A 17,523-nucleotide genomic window follows, 5' to 3' on the forward strand; every position below is an offset into this window, starting at 1 on the left:
TATAGATTCAATGCCATCCCCATCAAGCTACCAGTGACTTTCTTCACAGAATTGGAAAAAACTACTTTAAAGTTCATGTGGAACCAAAAAAGAGCCCACATCACCAAGTCAATCCTAACGCAAAAGAATAAAGCTGGAGGCATCACGCTACCTGACTTCAAACTATGCTACAAGGCTACAGTAACCAAAACAGCATGGTACTGGTACCACAACAGGGACATAGATCAATGGATCCGAACAGAGGCCTCAGAAATAATGCCGCATATCTACAACTATCTGATCTTTGGCAAACCTGACAAAAACAAGCAATGGGGAAAGGATTCCCTATTTAATAAATGGTGCTGGGAAAACTGGCTAGCTATATGTAGAAAGCTGAAACTGGATCCCTTCCTTATACCTTATACAAAAATTAATTCAAGATGGATTAAAGATTTACATGTTAGACCTAAAACCATAAAAACCCTAGAAGAAAATCTAGGCAATACCATTCAGGACATAGGCATGGGCAAGGACTTCATGTCTAAAACACCAAAAGCAATGGCAACAAAAGCCAAAATTGACAAATGGGATCTAATTAAACTAAAGAGCTTATGCACAGCAAAAGAAACTACCATCAGAGTGAACAGGCAACCTACAGAATGGGAGAAAATTTTTGCAGTCTACCCATCTGACAAAGGGCTAATATCCAGAATCTACAATGAACTCAAACAAATTTACAAGAAAAAAACAACCCCATCAACAAGTGGGTGAAGGATATGAACAGACACTTCTCGAAAGAAGACATTTATGCAGCCAACAGACACATGAAAAAATGCTCATCATCACCAGCCATCAGAGAAATGCAAATCAAAACCACAATGAAATAGCATCTCACACCAGTTAGAATGGCGATCATTAAAAAGTCAGGAAACAACTGGTGCTGGAGAAGATGTGGAGCAATAGGAACACTTTTACACTGTTGGTGGGATTGTAAAGTAGTTCAACTATTGTGGAAGTCGGTGTGGCAATTCCTCAGGGATCTAGAACTAGAAATACCATTTGACCCAGCCATCCCATTCCTGAGTATATACCCAAAGGATTATAAATCATGCTGCTATAAAGACACATGCACACGTATGTTTATTGTGGCACTATTCACAATAGCAAAGACTTGGAACCAACTGAAATATCCAACAATGATAGACTGGATCAAGAAAATGTGGCACATATACACCATGGAGTACTATGCAGCCATAAAAAATGATGAGGTCATGTCCTTTGTAGGGACATGGATGAAGCTGGAAACCATCATTCTCAGCAAACTATTTCAAGGACAAAAAACCAAACACCGCTTGTTCTCATTCATAGGTGAGAATTGAACAATGAGGACACATGGACACAGGAAGGGGAACATCACACACTGGGGTCTGTTGTCGGGTGGGGGGGCAGGGATAGCATTAAGACATATACCTAATGTTAAATGACGAGTTATTGGGTGCAGCACACCAACATGGCATATGTATACATACGTAACAAACCTGCATATTGTGCACATGTACCCGAAAACTTAAAGTATAAAAAAAAAAACGTAACTGAGATGATGAATATGTTAATTTGCTTGACTATTGAAACTATTTTACTATGTATATGTGTATCAAAACAACTTAAATATGCAATAAAAATGAATGAATATGACATTAACTTCTCATGTGCTGTCACTTTGGATCTAATCTTGCTACGGAATAACAAAAGGTATAGAGATATAATAATCACTCACCATCCTCTAGGTGTTATGGAATATGTTGGGGGAGTGGTGATAGAAAAATGGGTAATTCACAATTATTAACCTCAAGTTGCTTGAAGTTGATCCTATGTGCCCTGTAGCTAAATTTTCATTAATTCATGGGATAATCCCAACTGATACAAACATTATCAAGTTGCCAGTCGTGCCAGCCTTGAAGTGTTGGTCAAACTTTTGATTCTTGGCTGTATTCATTTGCAGGCTCCAGTTTCTGTTTTGTTTTTTATGTAAGTAAGTATATGGACGTTGGCCTCTCATTCTTTAAATTACCTTCTGTTATAAGCTTCTGTGTCGCCATGTTTGCTTGGCTTACTTATGCCTCTAAGGTCTGCCATTGCTATTCTTTCTAGGCTTCTCTCATCAGCTCTTAAATTCTGGTGCTTCTCAGGAGCTGGCCCTCCATCCTCTGCTCTTATGATCTATAATCTCTTAAGAGTTATTTAATTTGCAGCCATGTCTCCAGAAACACCTGTCATTTTATTCCTCTTGAATCTGTACCTATGTTTTCAACATTCCTTTTCTGCTAGAGACACCCATGGGCCTCCCATGGTACTCACGATCTCCACATGCTCGTTATGGAACTCTTCCTCTTCTCTTCTCCCATGCTTCCTCTTCCAACTTACTCCTCTCCTGCTTTGCACAGGCAAGTTATGGGAATACGACACACCTGCTTATCAAAGCCAGACACTCCACCTTTTTTTTTATCTCCTGTCCATTCATCTCACCCCCTTCCTCCACTGTATCTGTTACATCGCCAAACCCACTTAATTTTACCTCTGATATAATTCTACTCTATCTAGCCTCATATTCCCTACCATAAGCTTCTCTCACGTGGACTATATTATATTTTTTAAACTGGTCTTTTGCTCCTTTTCATTTTTATTCCTCTACAGTCCATCTTTTTGACATTGCTATGGCACTCAAATCTTCAGAATAAAACAAACTCTTTTCTGGAAATTTAGGCTCTTCAGGATTTAGAGACAGCAGCTATCATCCTTTTCTTGATATTCAGAATATCTGGGTAACTTTTTAAAAACACAGGCTCACAGGCCACTCATCTGAAATTCTGATTTAATTGGTCTGGAATAGGGTCTAGGCATAAGTAAGTATTTCTTAAACAAAAAACCAAGGGATGGAAATATGCAGTAAGGGTATATGTAACAAACCTGCATGTTCTTCACATGTATCCCAGAACTTAAAGCATTAAAAAAAGTTGTATTCATCGAAGAATAATTGTTCCCAGAGGCAGTGGGTAGGTGAGGAGTGAAGGAATGGGGAATTACTGGTCCAAAGTTACAAAGTTTCAGCTAGACAAGAGGAATAAATTTTGAGATCTACTGCAAAGCAGGATGACTGTAATCAATAATAATATGTTGTATATTTCAAAATAACTAAGAGTAGTTTCAAATGTATCACCACAAAAACATCAACGAAGTGAAGTGATGGATATGTTAATTAGCTCCATTTAATCACTCTAAATTGTAGACATATCAAAACATCACATTGTACTATATAAATATAATTATGAAAAAAAAATCAGACCTGATGTTTGAAATGATAATTATTTTTATAACCTCATTTCAGATTTAACAATGTCATATTATATCTTAGTATGTATCCATATTACCCACATGGGAACTACATGTCTCTATAAAGTTACCCAGGTGTGATATCCAAGATATTCAGTGAAGAGGGAGTGCATAACTGTTACTTTTAGTCTTCATTCATGTTAGTACTGCCCAGCCACAGTTTGTACAATAGTTTTCCCACTTTACAATTTTAAAAACCTATCATTCTTGATTTTATTAACTTGCCATTCTATCAAATTTAAACATGCTTTTATTTTTTAAAAGACCATGTCCAAGTGGCAATTCTATCTGTATTTCCCTCAAAAAAGCATCAGTTGAAGAAATCTGAGAAATTCAACCAGCTCTGAACTCATCACTATTTCAATGTCTGTTATTTATTTATTATTATTATTTTTTTGAGGTGGATTCTCACTTTGTTGTCCAGGCTGGAGTACAGTGGTGCGATATCAGCTCACTGCAACTTCTGCCTCCTGGGCTTAAGTGATTCTCCTGCCTTAGCTTCCTGAGTAGCTGGTATTCCAGGTGCCCCCAACCATGCCCAGCTAATTTTTGTACTTTTAGTAGAGACGGGATTTCACCGTGTTGGCCAGGCTGGTCTCGTACTCCTGAGCTCAGGTGATCCACCCGCCTCAGCCTCCCAAAGTGCTGGGAGTAGAGGTGTGAGCCACTGGCCCAGCCCCAAGGCATTTTTTTAAACCAGGACTTCTGTATAATGAAACTTTTCTCGATATCTTTTTAACCACATCCTCTTACTTATTACATCCATTCCAACTACCTGTCTTCATCTCGTCACACTGAAGTACTCAAACTGTCCACAGGCTGCAGAATGAATTAACTAGGACTTTATATCATTTTTCAAATCATGGAATTACACAATCTTTTGAGTATGGAATTGGAAGGCCTTTATAGTTCATTCAGTAGAAAACTGGAACATTTTTGAAAGGTGATCTGCTTGACACCTTTCAAAGAGTACAAAACCTTGTGAAGTAGCAGATGCAATGATTGCCAATATACTTTATGAAATGAATTTCAGAGTTTGAGATTAAATTGGCTTTTCTGAAATATGTAAGTCTGGAAAAACACAACATTTCTAATCTTGCTTTGGAAAGCCTTTAAGTAAAAATCAATTTCTAATCTTCTTTGAAATAAACATGGAATATCCTAAGGTTTTATTCATGTTTCATGAATTTCGCAGCATTCATCACATTTTAAAGTTATTTTTGATGCTTTGCATTGTATTAAAACCTCTCTTGGAATGAGAGGCCTGAAAAACAATCGTAATATACTGTTGTTGTCTAACAATATATCAAGTTTTTAATGACTCTTACAATGCAATATTTTTATCATTCTTGTAGTTTATCCACACGTATTTAATATTACTAGCAGAAATTTAGATTTTAGTAAATTAATTCTGATCTTTGTAAAATAAAACTATATCTATATCTATTAATTCTTTAGTCCATGAATCCATCTAACAATTATTATTGAACAAGTTCTAGGAGATAAGTACTATATAGTGGCTAAGAATTCTGAAAAATCATCTTATACCTATTATACAGAAGCAGAGCAAGACAAATGAACCAAAACTTACATAACACTGTGAATGTGTTTCAAGTTTAAAGATCTTAAAAAATACCTTTCATAAAACTAAAGATAAAACTTGATACTTGTTTCTACTACATTTGGTTTTATATACTTAGGCATATTATTTTTGAGTCTGGTATTAAATAAGCCAACGTATGTTTGCAGTCTATATCTTTATTCGTGCCTTTGATTAAAATATTGAATAAGCAAGATCTAAAGAAAAGTAACATACTGAATATGCGACTAGAAACCTCTCTCCAAGTGACCAGGCTGGGCAAAATGCTGAAATCCCATCTCTACCAAAAAATAAGAGGTGGTGGTGCACCCCTGTAGCCCGAGACAGGAGGCTCACTCGAGCTCAGAAGGTAGGGGCTACAGTGAGCTATGACTGCCACTGCACTCAGCCTGACTGACAAAGTGAGACACTGTCTCACAAAAAAGGGAAGAAAACCTGTCTCTGAGATGAAAAAGGAGTAAGAGGGTATTTAAGGCACACGTCCCCAGTGAGGCAGTCTAAATCAATATGAGCTTGAAATCCTTCCTAAACAATATTTAGTTCACTTATATTGTTCTGTTCTACAAAATCAAAGTATTCCTCTTAGAAACAATATTTACCAAATTTTCCTTTAGTATACCAATTGTGGTACAATTATGCCACTTCTCTTTAATCCTGCCTAGTAGTCCATGCTATCTGGTATAGTGTTCAAATGTGCAGGCTTTGAGCCACACCATACGGGCACAAAAATTTCTTCTGCCACTTAAAATTGGGTGACTTACTTCACCTCTGCATGCCTCAGTATGACACTAGTTGCTACCTCCTATAGTTGTGAGGATAAAATGTGTGTATACAGGCAAAGCACTTAGTATTTAAATACAACTTAATTATAGTCGTAATTATTACTATTACTATGATTATGGTTATTATTTGATTAGCTCCCTCGATGAAAACAAAGCATAGGGAGTTGAATTAGAAAAGATTAGAATGGTGTTTAAGTTGGGTCCTGTGAAGCAAAGAGAAGAGTCATGACAATTCCTTTGGCAAGAGAAGCCTCAAAATAGAATCTGGGTTTCAAAATCTTCCTCCAAAGTAGAGAGATATGAAAGCTGGAAATGACATAAAGCTGTTTAGGTAGTCAAGTGGATTTTCTTCTAAATCCATAGCTTTCTTCTAAATCTATAACAACCAGATGAATTAACCCTTTTCTTTGCTCAGGTACCTATTCTCAAAGTTAAGGCATTCTGGATGCAGATTCCTTTGAGTTTTGAGATGATCATGATGGTCTTCATGCAGTCTTTCCCCCAGGTTGACACGTGGTTATTTCACTTAAACAGATTAAAATCAATACCTGGAAATACAAAGAAATGTATTTTTTAATTTCTCAAAAACTAATATTCACCAGTATTGAATGAATAATTGCATGCCTAGTTCTCCGTGTACTTGCTCTTTTAAGTAATATAGCTTGGTTTGCTTTCTTTTTCTTTTCTATCTACAATCAAATTCAAACTGCTATCACTGGGTCATACATAATCAATCAAATAAACTAAAAAGCTACTGAAAGAATTTTCCATCACTAAGCTGCCTTTTGGCAGCTGTATAATTGGTCTGCTTTACTAGACAGTCAAGTGCATGCAAATGCGTTAGTGCTCATGACTTGCTTCCAGGCCAACCCCAGGCTCACACTGCCAATTTTTTTTGTCATTGTAGGTAGGTGACTTTATGTATTTTTGGATTTTTATTGTATAATAATAGGGACAAGAAAAATAAATGTTCACCTAGGCGTCAAAGATAATTGTTAAGCCACTATTTTAAGTGATAGTTAACTATGGGACTCTATTGTTTTGTGAGGAATATAGAAAAATGTTTTGAATAATTACTCTTTCTGGGACACTTTGAGGGGTCAAATGTATTCTGTTCTTAAGTATCAGTTAAAACGTCTTTTGCATTCTCTCTGATCTGAGTGTTTTGATGTTGTGTGCAATGAACCAAAACATTGCATTACAAAAAGAAATTTTTATACAGTTGACAACTTGTAGGTCTCTGAGGAATCTATTCAATTAGTGTCATGTCCTGGTTCCCCATAGTATCAAAATTCACAGAGAATTGAAATGTCTTAGAAGTTGTGTCTAATAAACCAAGAAAAGCATCATGAAATTTTTTCCTTAAAATGAAAGATAGAAAAAAATGTGTTTCTGCATAACTCATGTAAAAACAGTAGCCTAGAATCTGGCACTTAGTTGTTCATCACTGAAATGTGTTATCTGGGTCTGCTAACTTGACGTTATATAGCTATAATTAAAATCAAACCTACCTTGACTTTGACTCATGCTGCCTATTTTTTTTCTCAATGGAATCTGAGAAAATCCTATTTCTTGGGGAGGAAAGGACATCAATTTCATATTATAGATTGGAATCCAGCATTGGGATCAGGTGGAATAGGATAGATGCTCAGTGTGGATGGGAATGAGTAGAATCTTCTGGGTGAATGTCAACTGCTATCCATGGAAGGCAAAGAAAATGAAGACTAGACCAGAAGCCATATTGAACTTTATAAAGGCCTTTTCTGCATATATTGAGATAATCATGTGGTTTTTGGGTTTAGTCCAGTTTATGTGGTGAATCACTTTTATTGATTTGTGTATGTTGAGCTAGACTTGCACCCTGGGGATGAAGCCTACTTGATCATGGTGGATAAGCTATTTGATGTGTGTCTGGATTTGGTTTGCCAGTATTTTGTTGAGGATTTTTGCATTGATGTTCATCAAGGATATTGGCCTGAAGTTTTCTTTTTCTGTTGTGTCTTTGCCAGGATTTGGTATCAGGATAATGGTGGCCTCATAGAATGAGTTAGGGAGGAGTCCCTCCTCCTCAGTTTCTTGGAATACTTTAAGTAGGAATTGTTCCAGCTCTTCTTTATACCTCTGGTAGAATTCAGCTGTGAATCCTTCTGGTCCTGATCTTTTTTTGGTTGGTAGGACTCTCAGTAAAGTAGGTATTAAAGGAATATACCTCAAAACAATAAGAGCCACACATGCAAACCCAGAGCCAATATCATATGGAATCGGCAATAACTGGAAGCATTCCCCTTGAAAAACAGCACAAGACAAGGTTGTCCTCTCTCACTATCCCTATTCAGCATAGCATTGGAAGTCCTGGCCAGGGCAATCAGGCAAGAGAAAGAAATAAAGCATATTCAAATAGAAAGAGAAATCAAACTATCTTTGTTTTTAGACATGATCCTATATCTAGAAAACCCTATCATTTCTACCCAAAAGCCTCTTAAGCTGATAAGCAAATTCATCAAAGTCTCAGGATACAAAATCAATGTGCAAAAATTACCAGCATTTCTGTATGCTAACAACAGGCAAGCCGAGAGCCAAATCAGGAATGAACTCCCCTTCACAATTGCTACAAAATGAATAAAATAGCTAGGAGTACAGCTAACAAGGGAAGTGAAGGACATCTCCAAAGATAACTACAAACCACTGCTCAAAGTAGAGAAGACACAAACAAATGGAAAACATTCCACGCTCATGAATAGGAAGAATCAATATCATTAAAAAGGCCATACTGCCCAAAGCAATTTACAGATTCAATGCATCCTATTAAACTACCATAGATATTCTGTACATAATTAGAAAAAAAAACCATTTTAAAATTTATATGGACCCAAAACAGAGCCTGAATAGCCAAGGCAACCCTCAGCAAAAAGGACAAGGCCGAAACTTATCACACTGCCCGATTTCAAACTATACAACAGGGCTACAGTAACCAAAACAGCATGGTACTGCTACAAGAACAGACAGATAGACCAATGGAACAGGACAGAGAACCCAGAAATAATGCTGCACACCTACAAAAATCTGATCTTTGACAAACCTGACAAAAACAAGCAATGGGGAAATGATTCCCTATTTAATAAATGATGCTGGGATAACTGGCTGGCATTAGTTGAAAAAACTGGAACTGGACCCCTTCTTTACACCATATACAAAATCAATTCAAGATGGAATAAGACTTAAATGTGAAATGCCAAACTATAAAAACCCTAGAAGAAAACCTAGGCAATATTATTCAGGACACAGACACTGACAAAGATTTCATGACCAAGATGCCACAAGCAATTACAAAAAAAGCAAAAGTTGACAAATAGACCCCAATTAAACTAAAGCGTTTCTTCACAGCGCGTGCGCACGCACACACACACACACCCACACACACACGAAAAAACAACTATCAACAGAGTAAACAACCTACAGAAAGGGAGAAAATTTTTGCCATCAATCCGTCTAGCAAATGTCTAATATCCAGCATCTATAAAGAACTCAAACAAATTTACAAGAAAAGGCAAATAACCTCATTAAAAAGTGGGCAAAGGACATGAATAGACACTTCTCAAAAGAAGACATACATGTGGCCAAAAACATATGCAAAAAAACTCATCAGTCATCATTAGAGAAATGCAAATCAAAACCACAATGAGATACCATTTAACACCAGTCAGAATGGCAATTATTAAAAAGTCAAAAATAACAGATGCTAGTGAGGTTGTGGAGAAAAGGGAACTCTTTCACACTGTTGTTGGAAGTGTAAATTAATTCAACCATTGTGGATGACGGTGTGGCGATTATTCGAAGACATAAAGCCAAAAATACCATTCAACCTAGCAATCCCATTACTGAGTAATTCCCAAAGGAATATAAATTATTCTATTATAAAGATACATGCACAAGTATATCATTGCAGCACTATTCACAACAAAGACACAGAATTAACTTAAACACCCATCAGTGATAGACTGGATGAAGAAAATGTCACACATATACACCAAGAAATATTATGCAGCTGTAAAAACAAACCAGATCATGTCCTTTGTAAGGACGTGGATGAAGTTGGAGGCCATTATCCTTATCAAACTAATGCAGGAACAGAAAACCAAACACCGTATGTTCTCACTTATAAGTGGGAGCTAAATGATGAGAACACATGGACACATGGGGTGAGGAAGAGCACACACTAGGATCTGCTGGTGGGGGGCAGGAGGAGGGAGAGCATCAGGAAAAATAGCTAATGCAAGCTGAGCTTAATACCTAGGTGATGGGATGATCTGTGCAGCAAATCCCCATGACACACATGTACCTATGTAATAAACCTGCACATCTGCACATGTACCCTTAAAATAAAAGTTGGAAATAAAAAAATCCATATAAAAAAAGAAAATGAAGAGTAGAGAAGTTGGCTCTACTACCAACATCAAATAATGAACAAAGTTCTATGAATGACATTAAAATCTTACCAAAAAAGTAGTTGGGGAGTTAAATATAGGCAGAAAATAAAGAGCAAGGAGCAAGTAGCAGGAGGAAGCAACCCAGGAATATTTTGTTTTTAGCTCCTCAAGCTCACTTTAGTTGGTTATTGTCACTATATTGTATAGCTTTTTGGTTATTGATTGTGTAATATTTGGTTGAAAGGTTTGGCATAAAGGTGCAGTTTTTACGTAGACAGCTTCCTTCCCAGGCTGCAATGACTGCACATCTGCTCCCACCTGCTTGATACTGGCCTCTGCTCTTGGAGAATATAGAGCGACGGATGGCTGCTTATGGCGCCATCGATGCCCCAATGGCTTGAATGATTTCTGACTCTACCTAGACCCACAGTCTGACTCCTTCAAATCTTTTGATTTTTTTTTCCTTTCTATGCCTATGTTCTTCTAGTTTTTCTTATTTACTGCCTATTAGATAGACTTCTTTGTCTCAACTTCCATTTCTGGCATGATGTCAATTCCTGGTTGCCTACTTGCCTTGTGTGCAGGTGTATCTTGATCTCTACTCTGTTATTGGTCCTGACTCTGCCCTATTCAAGTGGTCACAGTTTATCAACAGCCTCACACTACACTCTTCATTCAGTTAATGGGCCCACTATTTGCCAAATTTTGTTTTTATCTTATAATCCTAGAAAGTAAATAATTAAACAGCAAGCATAAAATACATTTTCTCCTTTAATCAGAATTTGGTACCTGGAGACTATAATAATGACTGTCATCCTGGCAAGCAAGTTGATGATTTTTGCTGGTGGGAGAGTTCTTATTTTGGAAATACTTTTGGCAAGAGATGCCTGATTTTCTAGCCTTGTCAATAGGAAACAGCCATGCATTTCAAAGATTTATGAGGCATGATTATCGGAAGACAAATGACTATATTTTATACCAAAAGTTATTCCTCCTGTGTATGTGATGTGACTCCATATGTGTTCTGGAGAACTTCATATTTTAATCTGTGCCAGGTGTATCCTCACGGCGTAAGAAAAGGCCTAGAGAGTTAAGTTCGTCGTCTTGGACCCATTTTTGTTTGTTCTTTGTCTCATGATTAATTGTTTCCTTTGAATAATTAGTAAAACTTACATTGGATAAGCTTTCTGATTCTCATGATACTGAATGCACAATCTAATCCTTTTTGCATTACTATTTACTCAATATCGTTTTGCTGTTATTAATCAATGTCCACAGTTCTAAGGCTGAAATCTACTAAAATCTCCAGGAGTAAGATCGTTTCATTATAAAGTCCTGTCATGAGAAAATAAATCATTGTGAATATATGAAAGAACTTATTTGAGCACTGCAAGGCAGATCATGGCTTTTACTTGAAGTTATTTATTTTTAATATATAACTTCTGTAATCTCTCTCAGAAATATTCATCAAGAAAAACTACCAATTATGTTAGTGCCATTTCTATAAAGCTACCTTTTCTTTTTCTAGAAATATGGGAAAGTTGTAAAAAATTATATTTCCTCAAAATTTTAGGTAAATATAATTGCATAATACAACCTATGGCAAATATTTAAATCTTTATTAATCCAAAGGAAAATAAATTGGCTTTGTCTAATAATTACTAAATATCTACTAAATACTAAGACATGTGCTATGATTAACATGTGTTAATTAAATCTCATATGCCCCACCATTTTTTTCAGGTAGCAATTATTATTTATAGGTGAGAAAACAGATTTGAGAAGTTAAGGAGTAGGTAGTCCCTGGATTATATTCACAAAATGACAGAGGACAAGTTAAATCAGAGCTAGTTTAATGAATGCCCATCCTGTCTTTCCTACAGCATGCTATGTAATGTAACACTGATCTAAGCACACATTAGTATACGGTAAATTGGGAAAAGAGTTGCTCTGGATTCTGTACAATTATTAGAACATTTAATAATAATTTTATAGGAACTATTGATTTTTAGTTTAAAATTCAAAACAATTGATAGCAATTCATCTTTTAATATTTTAAATACATTTAGTTATATCTCTGTTTGTAACTGAATCAAACATTGTCAAATTAATTCCAACAAAACTACATTATTTATCATTTGATATAAATTATTAATTGTAATTTATTGATTGTGTGGTTATACATGTATTGGATTTGTCTTATAATTGCATAAGAACTGTAAACATGAAAAGTTTGATAGAGATTTATGAAAGAGTTTAAATCAACAGTAGGAGCTGAGACTTTTTTTTTTGAAAAGGTGAATACCTTGGACATTTTCAGAAACAGAGACTAAAATTCCTTGTGCTTTGACAATTATGGTGGCCAAAGCTAAGAGATTACAGTTTGGCAGGGAACAGAATGCTCATGCATTTTGGATCTCATGGTGGTTGTTTCTCAATGCAAATCAACAATCTTTTAATTAAGTTATCTTTCCCAAATTTGTATATATTTTCAGTAGTGCCAGTTTCTTAGAGCCTGATTAGTTCTGGGCCCTCGTTTAAAAAGTGAAAGATGAGATGATAGAAAATAATCCCCAAATATTGTTGTTACTAGCCCACCTTCAACTCCATATTAAATTTTATACAAAAAGCTAAAAATTTCTAGGTTTTTAAAATGAGAAATTGAGGCACAAAATGCTTACTTCATCAAAATGGGGACATATATCATACATGAATGGGGAAAGATGGAAGGGAGACAGGAAGCACAGGTAGAAAGAGAAATGCATCCTACAATTTGACTTGAATTTAGGCATTGGGATAAGGATGTTTAGGCATTCGAGTTAAACAGTCAGCTACCTGCTTTCAGTATTTCTTCCAAGTCTGGTTTTGCTTTACGTGGATATTTGTTTTTCTAATAGAATGAATTAGTTTGAGAGAAACTACCACCGCTCAAAATTGAGGTATCATTTTAGCTATCATTAACAGCTAAGAAAGTAGTGGTATTCTAAAATTCCTGCATTTTTAACTCAATGTAATATCATGATGTTTCAGAGAGGTGGGTACTGGGATTATGCCCATTTTACTGATGGAGAAGTAGAGAAATAGAAAGATGATGTAATTTAAACAGACTGTAGGGATAAATTCAAACCAGTGTGCAGCTCCTCAGTCACTATATTGTATAGCCTTTTCCTGACCTGGCAAATCACTTTTGGCAGTCAATGGTTTGGCTTTTGTTTTGTTTTGTTTTTGAGACAGTCTCGCTCTGTCGCCCAGACTGGAGTGCAGGGGCGCGATCTGGGCTCACTGTAAGCTCTGCCTCCCGGGTTCCCGCCATTCTCCTGCCTCAGCCTCCTGAGTAGCTGGAGCTACAGGCGCCGCCACCGCGCCTGGCTAGGTTTTTGTATTTTTTTTTTAGTAGAAACGGGGTTTCACCGTGTTGGCCAGGATGGTCTCGATCTCCTGACTTCTTGATCGGCCCAGCTCAGCCTCCCAAAGTGCTGGAATTAATGGTTTGGCTATTTGAAAGCCTCACTAGCGAACATATTTATGGACGATTTAGTTTAAGACATGGAATCTACAATGGTTGCTATTAAAGAGTATTGATTGTCTGTTGGGCGTGTCACAGCTAACTGCTATTCAGTAACTAAAGCTGGTATGTGATGCCAAGGATTGAGCACAGAATGCATGCCTGCTGGTCACTGTGATCTCTTTATAATACTATTCTAAGGACTGTGCATCACTATTTCATAATCTATAGGCTCAATATTTGATGAGATATTGTATCTCTATTGAACTTATTTTGCAATTAAAATTTTTTAAATAAATGGGTTATTATTTTAAGGTTTATGCCATATAGGTTGAAAATGTTACAGTAATCCTCATGATTTTATGAGTAAAACTGAGGACTGTTTAAAGTGGAATGACTGGGAATATGTACACACTGAGGCAGCCTTACGCTCAATATCTCACAAATCAGTTGGTAGAATTAACTTTTTTTTTTTTTTTTTTATTATACTTTAGGGTTTTAGGGTACATGTGCACAATGTGCAGGTTTGTTACATATGTATCCATGTGCCATGTTGATTTCCTGCACCCATTAACTCATCATTTAGCATTAGGTGTATCTCCTAATGCTGTCCCTCCCCCCTCCCCCCACCCCATAACAGTCCCCGGAGCGTGATGTTCCCCTTCCTGTGTCCATGAGTTCTCATTGTTCAATTCCCACCTATGAGTGAGAACATGCGGTGTTTGGTTTTTTGTCCTTGCGATAGCTTACTGAGAATGATGGTTTCCAGTTTCATCCATGTCCCTACAAAGGACACGAACTCATCATTTTTTATGGCTGCATAGTATTCCATGGTGTATATGTGCCACATTTTCTTAATCCAGTCTATCGTTGTTGGACATTTGGGTTGGTTCCAACTCTTTGCTATTGTGAATAGTGCCGCAATAAACATACGTGTGCATGTGTCTTTATAGCAGCATGATTTATAGTCCTTTGGGTATATACCCAGTAATGGGATGGCTGGGTCAAATGGTATTTCTAGTTCTAGATCCCTGAGGAATCGCCACACTGACTTCCACAATGGTTGAACTAGTTTACAGTCCCACCAACAGTGTAAAAGTGTTCCTATTTCTCCACATCCTCTCCAGCACCTGTTGTTTCCTGATTTTTTAATGATGGCCATTCTAACTGGTGTGAGATGGTATCTCACTGTGGTTTTGATTTGCATTTCTCTGATGGCCAGTGATGAGGAGCATTTCTTCATGTGTTTTTTGGCTGCATAAATGTCTTCTTTTGAGAAGTGTCTGTTCATGTCCTCTGCCCACTTTTTGATGGGGTTGTTTGTTTTTTTCTTGTAAATTTGTTTGAGTTCATTGTAGATTCTGGATATTAGCCCTTTGTCAGATGAGTAGTTTGCAAAAATTTTCTCCCATTGTGTAGGTTGCCTGTTCACTCTGATGATAGTTTCTTTTGCTGTGCAGAAGCTCTTTAGTTTAATGAGATCCCATTTGTCGATTTTGGCTTTTGTTGCCATTGCTTTTGGTGTTTTAGACATGAAGTCCTTGCCCACGCCTATGTCCTGAATGGTATTGCCTAGGTTTTCTTGTAGGATTTTAATGGTTTTAGGTCTAACATATAAGTCTTTAATCCATCTTGAATTAATTTTTGTATAAGGTGTAAGGAAGGGATCCAGTTGCAGCTTTCTACATATGGCTAGCCAGTTTTCCCAGCACCATTTATTAAATAGGGAATCCTTTCCCCATTTCTTGTTTTTGTCAGGTTTGTCAAAGATCAGATAGTTGTAGATATGTGGCATCATTTCTGAGGGCTCTGTTCTGTTCCATTGATCTATGTCTCTGTTGTGGTACCAGTACCATGCTGTTTTGGTTACTGTAGCCTTGTAGTATAGTTTAAAGTCAGGTAGCGTGATGCCTCCAGCTTTGTTCTTTTGGCTTAGGATTGACTTGGCGATGCGGGCTCTTTTTTGGTTCCATATGAACTTTAAAGTAGTTTTTTCCAATTCTGTGAAGAAAGTCATTGGTAGCTTGATGGGGATGGCATTCAATCTATAAATTACCTTGGGCAGTATGGCCATTTTCACGATATTGATTCTTCCAACCCATGAGCATGGAATGTTCTTCCATTTGTTTGTATCCTCTTTTATTTCATTGAGCAGTGGTTTGTAGTTCTCCTTGAAGAGGTCCTTCCCATCCCTTGTAAGTTGGATTCCTAGGTATTTTATTCTCTTTGAAGCAATTGTGAATGGGAGTTCACTCATGATTTGGCTCTCTGTTTGTCTGTTATTGGTGTACAAGAATGCTTGTGATTTTTGGACATTAATTTTGTATCCTGAGACTTTGCTGAAGTTGCTAATCAGCTTAAGGAGATTTTGGGCTGAGACAATGGGGTTTTCTAGATATACAATCATGTCATCTGCAAACAGGGACAATTTGACTTCCTCTTTTCCTAATTGAATACCCTTTATTTCCTTCTCCTGCCTCATTGCTCTGGCCAGAACTTCCAGCACTATGTTGAATAGGAGCGGTGAGAGAGGGCATCCCTGTCTTGTGCCAGTTTTCAGAGGGAATGCTTCCAGTTTTTGCCCATTCAGTATGATATTGGCTGTGGGTTTGTTGTAGATAGCTCTTATTATTTTGAGATACGTCCCATCGATACCTAAATTATTGAGAGTTTTTAGCATGAAGGGTTGTTGAATTTTGTCAAAGGCCTTTTCTGCATCTATTGAGATAATCATGTGGTTTTTGTCTTTGGTTCTGTTTATATGCTGGATTACATTTATTGATTTGCGTATGTTGAACCAGCCTTGCATCCCAGGGATGAAGCCCACTTGATCATGGTGGATAAGCTTTTTGATGTGCTGCTGGATTCGGTTTGCCAGTATTTTATTGAGGATTTTTGCATCAATGTTCATCAAGGATATTGGTCTGAAATTCTCTTTTTTGGTTATGTCTCTGCCAGGTTTTGGTATCAGGACGATGCTGGCTTCATAAAATGTGTTAGGGAGGATTCCCTCTTTTTCTATCGATTGGAATAGTTTCAGAAGGAATGGTACCAGTTCCTCCTTGTACCTCTGGTAGATTTCAGCTGTGAATCCATCAGGTCCTGGACTCTTTTTGGTTGGTAAGCTATTGATTATTGCCACAATTTCAGAACCTGTTATTGGTCTATTCAGAGATTCAACTTCTTCCTGGTTTAGTCTTGGGAGGGTGTATTTGTAAAGGAATTTATCCATTTCTTCTAGATTTTCTAGTTTATTTGCATAGAGGTGTTTGTAGTATTCTCTGATGGTAGTTTGTATTTCTGTGGGATTGGTGGTGATATCCCCTTTTTCGTTTTTTATTGCATCTATTTGATTCTTCTCTCTTTTCTTCTTTATTAGTCTTGCTAGCGGTCCATCAATTTTGTTGATCTTTTCAAAAAAACCAGCTCCTGGATTCATTAATTTTTTGAAGGGCTTTTTGTGTCTCTATTTCCTTCAGTTCTGCTCTGATTTTAGTTATTTCTAGCCTTCTGCTAGCTTTTGAATGTGTTTGCTCTTGCTTTTCTAGTTCTTTTAATTGTGATGTTAGGGTGTCAATTTTGGATCTTTCCTGCTTTCTCTTGTGGGCATTTAGTGCTATAAATTTCCCTCTACACACTGCTTTGAACGTGTCCCAGAGATTCTGGTAAGTTGTGTCTTTGTTCTCGTTGGTTTCAAAGAACATCTTTATTTCTGCCTTCATTTCATTATGTACCCAATAGTCATTCAGGAGCAGGTTGTTCAGTTTCCATGTAGTTGAGCGGTTTTGACTGAGTTTCTTAATCCTGAGTTCTAGTTTGATTGCACTGTGGTCTGAGAGA

This window comes from Symphalangus syndactylus, chromosome 8 (genome assembly GCF_028878055.3).
Source record: "Symphalangus syndactylus isolate Jambi chromosome 8, NHGRI_mSymSyn1-v2.1_pri, whole genome shotgun sequence".
Taxonomy (NCBI): domain Eukaryota; kingdom Metazoa; phylum Chordata; class Mammalia; order Primates; family Hylobatidae; genus Symphalangus; species Symphalangus syndactylus.